General features: G+C 30.1%; 1 protein-coding gene across 1 annotated transcript in view; it reads left to right on the top strand.

Annotated features, from left to right (window-relative positions):
• LOC119686205 (kinesin-like protein KIF17) overlaps nt 1–10,990 on the top strand; it is a 223,738-nt gene that overhangs the window by 39,424 nt on the left and 173,324 nt on the right. The window lies entirely within an intron of this gene.

Here is a 10,990-nt window from a genome sequence, read left to right as displayed (position 1 = left end):
TTCATACCATAAAAAACAAACTATACCAATTTCCCTTTTGCTTTTTAAGTTTCTGGATCGAAGTAGAAAAAATGTAAAATTATTTAAATAAATTAAGTGCATTTTAAATGCTTATTTTGTTTTTATATACATAACCTTCATTATTTGATTGTTTGCAATAACTTTTCAATTTTTATGTGAATATATGCGATTTATATTTCATTTGCATTGTTATTGGAGTATTTAAGTAAAAAATAGCAAATCAGTTTAAATTTCATTTGCATATATGCAAAATAACACCTTTTAGAATTTTGGGAACCAAATAGATTGAGGTTACATATTATAATTAAAATTATTCTTGTATAAGCATGTTTCTTTCTCTCATATTATTATAGTTTTTAATTTGTTTTTTTAACAATATTAATTTTTAGAAATGGGTGCGCTACGTCTGAGGATCTGTTTTGGAAACTTGATGCCTTACAATCTTTTATCCGAGACCTGCACTGGCCAGATGTTGAATTTCGGCAACACTTAGAACAACGATTAAAAATGATGGCAGCTGAAATGGTAGAGCAGTGCATACAGCGCACCGATGCGTCTTTTCAGACATGGTTAAAAAAAAACGTTGCCTTTATTTCTACGGACTATATAATTCCTTCAGAAATGTGTGCTATGGTTAATGTGATATTAGATGCTAAAAACCAAAGCTTTAAACTTACTACAATAGATGGCATTGATATGGTGAGTTTTTTAAATAATTTAAAAATAAGTTATAGAAATTTGAAATTCCACTATTTACAATTATAGTATAAGTTTCATGCGAAAATTGACGACCAAATAGATAAAGCGAATGTAGCAATGACACAAGGACTTAGCGGAAAACTTATGTCAGTGTTAGACTCGACTTTATCAAAATTGGCACGATACGATGAAGGCAGTTTGATTGGTTCAATCCTTAGTTTCACAAATGTATCAAGCTCAGGAAAAGACTTAGGACAGGGTTACGTGAATTTCTTCCGAAATAATATGGATCAAATTCGAGGAAAAATTGGAGATGATTTATGGACTTTAAATTTTTTCGAACAATGGTATACGCTTCAGATTAATATGCTTTGTAATTGGTTGTCAGAACGTTTGGATCACTCTTTGCACTATGCACAGGTGATGTCTCTCTCGCACATTACAAAGGTATTACCACAGCAATTTTTTATAATAACAAACTCTAGCATATATTTTATACATATATTTTTACTGTTTATAGAAAATATATTCCGACTTCGAATTACAAGGCGTTCTTGAAGACAAATTAAATTCCAAAGCATATCAAACTGTTTCTCAGAGGATGGCTACTGAAGAAGCAACATGTGCACTAACCATGCCAGATGTTGGCGATTGCGAAGAGTAAGTTTAATGATTATGTTAATTTGGCTTTTTTTTACAAAACAAAAGATGAAATCACATATTGTGGTAGACTATATTATCTTCCACTGCATAAGTAAGTTAGTTTCCTTTCATCTCGTTGATATGAGGGCGGTTTGATAAGTCAGTGACTTTTTGAATTTCCCGCGCAGTTACTCCAAATCAACTGTGCTGCCGTCAGCTGTAATCTACAGTAGGCAACTTTTTAATTTTGAGCAAGCTACGTCTTCAGTTGGTGTTTGATAGCCGTTCAAAGCAGACTACCTCGTGAATTTTTACGAAAATGGAAAAGAGTGAATTTTGTGTGCTGAATAAGCATTACTTTTTACGTAAAAAATCCATCACTGAAACTAAGGAAAAACTTGATAATACTACGGGGACTGGGCATCATTAATTTCAATGGTTAAGAAGTGGTTTACAGAGTTCCGTTGTGGTCGTACCAGCACTAGTGACGCCGAACGTTCAGGCAACCCAAAAGAAGTGATCACGCCAGAAATCGTCGATAAAATCCATGAAATGATATTTGATGATCGGAGAATGAAAGTGCGTGAGTTGGCTCATGCTGTAGGTATCTCAACTAAACGGGTACATCATATTGTACACGAATATTTGAACATGAAAAAACTCTCTGCGAGATAGGTGCCGCGATTGCTCACACTCGATTATAAGCGCAATCGTATGACCACTTCAAAAAAGTGTTTAGCGACGTTCAGCCGTATTCCGAACGAATTTTTGCGCGGTTTTGTTACTGTGGACGAAACATGAATCCATTACAACACGCCAGAGCCCAAGGAACAATCGAAACAGTGGGTTGCTAGGTGTGAACGTGGACCAAAGAAGGCCAAACAGAGTCTACCAGCCAACAAGGTCATGGTCACAGTTTTTTGGGATGCAAGCGGTGTCATTCACATCGATTACCTCGAGAAAGGTAAAACGATCACCGGCGAATATTATTCAAAGCTTTTGAACAGATTCGACGTTGATTTGAAGCAAAAACGTCCGCATTTGGCGAAGAAGAAAGTGCTGTTCTCTCAAGACAATGCACGTGTGCACACTTGTCTAGTCACGATGGCCAAAATCCATGAATTGGGATACGAACTGCTACCCCATCCAGCATATTCTCTAGATTAAGCCCCCTGCAACTATTTTCTGTTTCCAAACCTAAAGAAATGACTAGCCGGTAAGAGATTTGAGTCGAATGAAGAAGTAATTACCGAAACAAACGCGTATTTTGAGAGCTTTGAGAAAACCTATTATTTGGAGGAATAAGAAAATTAGAAAAACGCTGGACTAAATGTATCGAACTAAAAAGTGATTATGTAGAAAAATAAAATGTTTATTTGCCAAAAAAAATTTGTTTTACTCAAAAAGTCACTGACTTATCAAACCGCCCTCGTATTACTGTTCACACATTGAAAGAAGAGGATATTTTCAGATTGTAAAGTGGTTTTAACACATATAAGCAATTTATTAATAACTTCGATGAGATAAATTAATTAAACCGCTTGGTTGTTGACGGTCGTCAATTAAGATATATGAAAGGATAAGTTTTATATGTATATTTTCTAGAAAGGTTACCTATCAAATCCTGCTTTTAATACTACGACTAAAAGCACTCTATATGTCGCTATGTCTGAATTTGGAGTCACTGCAAAACTTATACATCTACATAAAATGACGATTAACAGCATCACCACTCGCATTAGAAATGAAAAAACTTTTCTGAGATGTTTGATATGGAACAAGATTTCAGACAGAGTGATTCCTTGTCGTGTGATTAATTCAGTCCAATATTAGAAACAATAATCCAAGTAGCAGATTTGAACCGTACTGGCCCAATACTTTTAAAAATAGTGATGTTGCTTACATGTGCAGATGATATTGATATTAAACACTCAAGCCGTCAGTGTGCCTTTGTCCAACTTTAATAACAAGCGAAACAAATGTGTCTCATGGTAAATAAGTAAAAAAAAGTAGCCGTTCAGAGCAATTGAATTATGCGTTGCTGTAAATCGCACTTATTACCAATATCTTCTTGATTTAAAAGAAGTGCACTGTTGCCTTTCTAAGCACATTCAAAGGTATTTTGTTAGAAACTACGATTTTTGTCAAAACAGATTCAGAACAAGTCAGGCAACTATCCAGGAATGACACGTGGAGGCTATGTGACAACTCGTATTTAGGATGACAAGAATTGCGCTGGCATTTTGCAATTTAAATACGATCAGACACGTTGCCTTGTATACTCATTCCCTGGCACTCACAGGAGATATTAGCTGAGTTTTGGAAAAGCTATTGGAGGCATGATTATTTGCATTATTTGTTCCCTGTTTCTGAAATGGAAACAATTGTTGTCTATTGTCTTAATAAGCAAAGCTGCCTAAACTGCGAACGTGATATTGATTGTCATTATCATGTTTACTACATATATTTCAGGGAGTGGCTTCGAATTTCAATTTGATGGGTTGTTCAAAAAGTCTCCGTCAGCAAGTTAAGAACAGGGGTTGGAAAAAGTTTTTGAGATAGAATTACACCTTATACGTCATAAGGAGAATTAAGAAATGTACTTACATTGTTGTTTAGTTTCAGTGCAGTCATGCTGTGTGTAAGTAGTTTTTTAAAGTGTTTTAAAAATATTTCCCTTCTTGTTTGTTGCTATTTTCCAAATGACTTCCAGTCTCGAATGTTTTAAAGTGTGACACAAAATATAAGTTACGTATGTTAAATAAACTTTAAAAGGCTGATATTTATTCTGTTTTACAACAACCTTTAAAAGTGTTTAACACTCACGAATTTTGTTTCAAATCGATATAACTTTCATATTTTTATTTTGCCTATTTACTCTTCAGCGTTATTTACACATAATTTTTTTTTGATTTTCTTCTTTGTAGCACTGACGAGGCTAAGGGTGAAACTGGGGAAGAAGAAGACAATGAAGAAAGTGTACCAGTTAATCGTGGCTTACCTAAACCAAAAATTGCAGCCGCCCAAGCTGCGGCTGTTACAAATGTTGTCGCTGGAAGAGTTGGAAATTTATTGGGGAAGGGAATTGGAGGACTTAGCTCAAAATTAGGAGGTGGAGGATGGTTTTAAAGAATAATATATTCAATATCTATTTGAATATGCGTTATGTATTAAGAACACATAATTACGTATATATATTTATACATACATATATATATATATAAAATAATATATGCTAATATAGTATTTTTCTTTTAAATTGGTATTGTTGAGAATACAAATTTATAACAAAACTTATAAGAATTTCTGAAATGCAAACCTTTCTTTAATCAATTTATTTAAATTGTTTGATGGGTGTCCATTTTGGCAAATAATAAAGATTTATTTGTTCTTAAATATGCCAACTTATATAATGAATATAGTATTATATTCATCCTCAAAATTTGTTACGTATGCATCATTTTTAGTTGCTATGGAGCGAATCTAAAAACGCAAGATTGTAAGATTTTCCAAATGCTAATGTGTGAAGCTCCACATATATGTATCAAATGCATTTACGTTATTATATACTTACAAATGTATATATATACATACATGCTTATATGAACATAATACATATATAATTCAATATCAATATTAATTGTTGTATATTAAAGATATTAATTTGTAAAATTATAAAAACTCTTATTCAAATATTTATCAATTGTATTGTTAAAAATTTATGAATCTTTTTAAAAATACTTAAATCACTTTAAATAGCCTTCACATTTATCAATCGCGAAGCATGCATTTTTAACCAATCCAAGTTTAATATTTCAATATTTTCTTTAAACAGAATGTTTTCCTATTAATTGGTAAGAAACATAAAAATCGTATGTAACTAGGGAACACTATTTTTAACATTAATCAATATTTTGGGTACTAGCAAAAAGTTTACCCTATAAAATTTCTAGTCATTAAAAGGTAAATCTCACAAATTTTTTGTATACTACTTATATTGCATGTTAAATACTCGTTAAAATGAAATTTTCTTTGCTATTATATTTTTCAAATAGTTTTTTTTTGTTTTTTTTTTTTGTAAGTAACACGCTGGAGGCTCATTTAATATAAAAACTGGTAAATCAGTGGATGCTTCTCTTAAACAAAAATCATACATAACATGTGATAATGTATTTAAATCACATATTAAAAATATAACACTTTATCTGAATTGAGTTACTAAATTAAGGTTATATTATAGCACTCTTTCAAGCATTCTATGTTCAACTTAGCTCAACAAAAAAAAAGTAAATTTAAAGTGCTAGCCGGTATAAGAAAAAACATAGTACAGCATATAGGAAAGAAAACACAAGTACAATTTTACAAAGCAGCACCAAAAACAAGAAGAAAATGCTGGCCAACAGCACCAAATGACAAGACGAACAAATGTTCCGTTCTGCTTAATAATTTCAGAAGAAACTTTGTGCAATAACGTTTGTAAGTTTTACATTAATTTTCTTACTGTTTCAATTCAATTTTAACGATTTGACGTGTATTTTTAATCAGTTTTTAATGAACGTACCCATGATAAATTAACTGTGTAACTGGCTAAGCGAAGAGAACTCAGGTGGACTAAATTTACAATGATTTTTGTCAAAATGAACTCTTCTTTTTTGCATTTTGAATAATATAATACAAAATTATAATAGAAATCAAAAGCAAAATTATTGTTAAATACTTTATAATTTTTATTTTGAAAAAATAACGTCACCATGACACAATGATTTTCAAACAACCCCATTTTATTAAAGTTGCTTACAAAGTTAAACTTTCTTCGGCTTGCCAATTGTGAATGACTGTTTTGCCTTAGCAATTCAAAATTATTCTTAAATAATTTTTGAAATCACCAACTATATGAGTTTTTAGGATCTGTTCAATCATTTTTCAATCCCTGATACTCACAAGACCTGTCCCACAGTGACTACATTTTGCTTTCAAAGTAGAAAATGTATATTAAATGGTAAACATTATCGCCATTCATATAGGTCACATATTCTCTAAATGAATGTTATGAAGAGTTGAAGGCCCTAACCCTAATTTACAAGGGTTAAAGACATTGCAGCTTCGTTATTATAAGTATATCAAGTTATACGGAGCTTATGCCAAAAAATTAACAACAATACAATTGTAGAATCGGTTTTTTTTTCTTAGTGGGTTCATGAAAACAGACTTTCGTGTATGATCAATGTCATGACTTTATCGAATTCAGAAGTTCTTAACCGTATATTTATTGAAAAATTTTAATATTTATTGACACCATTTCAACCTCTTCAACCAGTTTTATGAGTCTTCTCGTTTCATCGCTTTTTAACCTAATTATTTTTTTGTACTCTTAAAATATTTTACATAAGTTTTATAGTTATTATTGCATTTCTTTTTTTGTTATATTAGAGCTCTTAACAACTCAAGCTCGTATTAGAGCTCCTTTATTAATATCCAAATTTGTGACATATTGAGTATTCTATTCTGATAGTTATTTGATAAAATTTTAGATTGTATTAATATTAAATTTATTTCTCTGCTAGCAGTTTCTTTTCCAAATTCAGTCCTTAAATTTCTTGAGATATGTTTAACTAGCATAATATATTTACTGATTTTTATACAGTAGGCAATTAGTTCATAGTAGATACTGTCTATAACTTATTTTTCACAGTGTTATATGAATATATGGACTAATGAAATTAACCTATTCTTTACTTAAAAGATACGATTCTCCATTTTATGTACTACGTTCTATTTTTTTAGGCCACTTTCATACATACATAAAGTAGGTTTCTTTCAGTATCGCATTTTGCCAGCTAAAACTTATTTCATGGAAGACTGAAATATAACTCAAGCGGCGTTCCTGATATTTTTAAAAACGAAAATATAAAATGCGTTTTGCATTGGAATTGTTATAATTCCAATAATCTATTGATTAATTCCTTCTCGTTATAATATCCTATGAAATAATATTTTATTAACCCTTCATAAAGAATTTAAAACATTATTAGGTCCTACAGGAAAAAATGGATCTACATTAATTTTTATTTCTTTATTTACAATAATTTTATTTAATAATTTTATAGGATTATTCCCTTATATTTTTACTAGAACTAGTCATTTAACATTAACTTTATCCTTATCTTTACCATTATGAATTTCATTTATAATCTATGGTTGACTTAATCATACCCAACATATATTCGCTCATTTGGTCCCTCAAGGAACTCCCGCAATTTTAATACCATTTATAGTTTGTATTGAAACAATTAGAAATATTATTCGACCAGGAACTTTAGCAGTTCGATTAACTGCTAATATAATTGCAGGACATTTATTATTAACTTTATTAGGTAATACAGGTCCATCTTTAACTTCATTAGTTTTATCAATTTTATTATTTAGACAAATTTTATTACTACTTTTAGAATCTGCTGTAGCTATTATCCAATCTTATGTATTTGCAGTATTAAGGTCGTGTGCGAGTTAGGCTAAGTTGCGTTCTAAATGAGGGAAATTCTAAGTTGTGCCGATAATGTGGTGATGTGTCGATACGTGTTGATAAATGGCTAAATGTGTGCAGTGCAAAAAATCCCAAAAAATCTCCCATTTGGTTTAGCATCAACTTAACCTAACTCTCACACGTCCTAAGAACACTTTATTCTAGAGAAGTAGTTGTAGAGAGATAGTTGTTTTTGTAATTTTATACAGTGTGTATAAAATTACACGTTTTATATTTTCGTTTTTAAAAATATTAGGTACGCCGCGTGAGTAAATTTTGTTTTCAAAAATTTTGTAATAGTTATTCCTGATTTTTATATTTTAAAGGCAAAAATATTAGTTATTTGTACGTTTTAAGAAGCACAAGCAGAATAAGAAGCAGAGTATATGAGTTATTTGTTTGCGGAGAAAAATAAGGCATATGATAATAATTATTACTGAAAAATATAATATAAAGCAAATGTAATTATTATTTTTTGCATTTTATTTTAAAATGCGAATGATAAGATTTATAAGTTGATTTTTATTTTTTGAATGAAAATTCTTACGGTTGCTGGTTTTAAGCCTACGCTCAACTTTTTTAAAGAACTGTGATTTTTCTTTAATGAATACATATACCTAGATATATTTATGAAACGCAACGCTTGCTTTTATTTAAACGATTACTTGTAGCTGCTTTATTTTAGTTAATTATTTTACAACTTCGGTAGACATTTAAATCGATATTGTCGAAGTCCACTAAAAATCAACTAGCGTTTTCTATATTTCTTACTGCGTTTCTTTCGTTGAGCAAGATGTACGACGTAGTCGAGAGACCAGAAATTCAATGCCATGGGCAAAATAGTAACATACTAGTACACACTAGTGCTGTTCATATTCGAATTTACGAAGTATTCGAAGAATTCGAATATTCGAATAGTAAACGAAGTTTTCGAAATTGGAAAAAACTTCGAAGTTTTTATGAATTTTTGTTCTCGAAGTCTTCGAAGTTTAAGTGTAGTGAAAAACTTCGAAAACCGTACAAACAAAGCAAATGCTTTCATCCCTCAAATAATTTGTGTGATGCACGTTTGTTTGCATTTTGGGCTTTCACTTTACCTTTTGCTTACGAAGTCTTCGAAGTTTTTCACTACACTTAAACTTCGAAGACTTCGAGAACAAAAATTCACAAAAACTTCGAAGTTTTTTCCAACTTCGAAGTTTTTTCCAACTTCGAAGACTTCGTTGAAATGCGAATATTCGAATAATCGAAGAACTTCGGTTTTTTAAAAACTTCGAATAATGTGAACAGCACTAGTGCACACAGGCTAGAATATTGAGTCTTGTTTGCGAATGCGAATATTAAAGCATATCTAATCATATCTGAATTACGAATAATAGTATGAGTATAGTTGAGAATAACATTTACAGTAATAAAACTTTAAATCTACTAATAAAAATATTTAAAGCAGAAAATTTGAAGATGATGTAAGAGCACAATATGTTTTGAATTATCTAACTAGTCCCATTTCGATCTATCTGAAAATCGTTGATCAACTAAGAAAACAGCCATTACCCGATTAAAAAATTAAAACTTCTTAGGTTAATGGTGCAATACCAATAAAAAATAATTTTTACAGTACATAATTTAATATTCAAGAAACTTCGATAGAATTACCTTTCTTTGAGTTTTAGTTTCGTTTTTTGCATTATGTTATATCAACATTACATAGTAAAGTTTATTTAGTTATTTTTTCTTTTATCATAAATATATGAATGCTGATTTTAGTTAACAATCTTTAATTTTTTACTTATGAATGTTCTCTCTTATATATTTAATAAAAAATATGTTTTAATTTGCTTTATAGTTACCAAGTAACTATAGTGATCTACTTCCAAAAGCCATTTAAAAAATAATGGTTCCTAAAAGGCATATGGAAATTATACTTTAATTCAATTTTATAATTACTCAGCATGGCACAGAATTTAAACTAGAATTATAGATATTTTCGTACATATTTAGTATTCGAAATATTTAAATTACAACAGAAAAATTATTTGACTTGTTGAAACTATTTTATCTACTATTTTATCTCTTTAAAGTGTGACTTTATAATTTAATATTTATGTTTGCCAATAATTCGAATATCAAATAATATGTCAAAAAAGAATAGCGCCAATAGCAAACAGCAATCACATAAAAATATTAATAAAGAGTTTTATACTTCAACCGCATTAAGATGGAAGTGCATTGTCATTGGACGTCATAACGTTTTTACTCTAAGATGATTAAAATTATGATCACCATTTTTGAAATGGTGTAAACCATATGCGGAATGCTTTCTCATATGCGTCATTAAAGAGTATCAAGCAATGTTAAATACACAACAATGACGCTGCCGTAAAACTCGTGAAAACTCATTCCTTCATAAGGTTTACATGTATTTCAGAAATGGCATCCAGCGTCAAGAAGATATAAAAGAGAAAATCATCCTGTTTAGCGAATATATATCATGTAATCGTGCTTGAACATGGTGGTTTTTAAAGAGAGTATGTTCAATGAGAGCTACTTGTACATATATATATACATACACACACAAATTTTTATATGGGTAAAAATGCATACATAAAAAATTGAATATAATAAATTCTAAATTAAATATTTAAACAAAAATTAATAAATATATTATTTGTTAGCTAAAAAAGTAAGTTTTTTCTTTAAATAGAATGCACACAACTATATTTGAAAATTGTAACAAAATAATAGAATATACTGAAATTTACAATAACGACGTCTTAATAAAAACTTAGTTAGATAATGATGTAAAAAATATTTAATGTTTATATTACCATAATAAAATAATGTAGAAAAGTTTAATTAACCTGTATGTGTTAACGTGTATGTTTTCACTTATTCCCATATGTAAGTAAATATCTAGTTCATTTTAAAAGAAAACACTGTCAGCGTAGTGTGCCAGTGGAAGAGAAATACTTAGTTTTAACGCCTAATTTTCACCCAAATCCAGGAGGATTTTGCGCCGTAGGTATAGAATACATTAGTTAACCATTCACTTAGAGCCTGCACAGGAAGGCTTCCTTATTCATTGACATCATTATGAAATAAAAA

The sequence above is a fragment of the Teleopsis dalmanni genome, chromosome 2, assembly GCF_002237135.1.
Source record: "Teleopsis dalmanni isolate 2A chromosome 2, ASM223713v2, whole genome shotgun sequence".
Lineage (NCBI taxonomy): Eukaryota > Metazoa > Arthropoda > Insecta > Diptera > Diopsidae > Teleopsis > Teleopsis dalmanni.
Note: the sequence above shows the minus strand (reverse complement) of the source record. Positions and strands in the feature narration are given on the sequence as shown.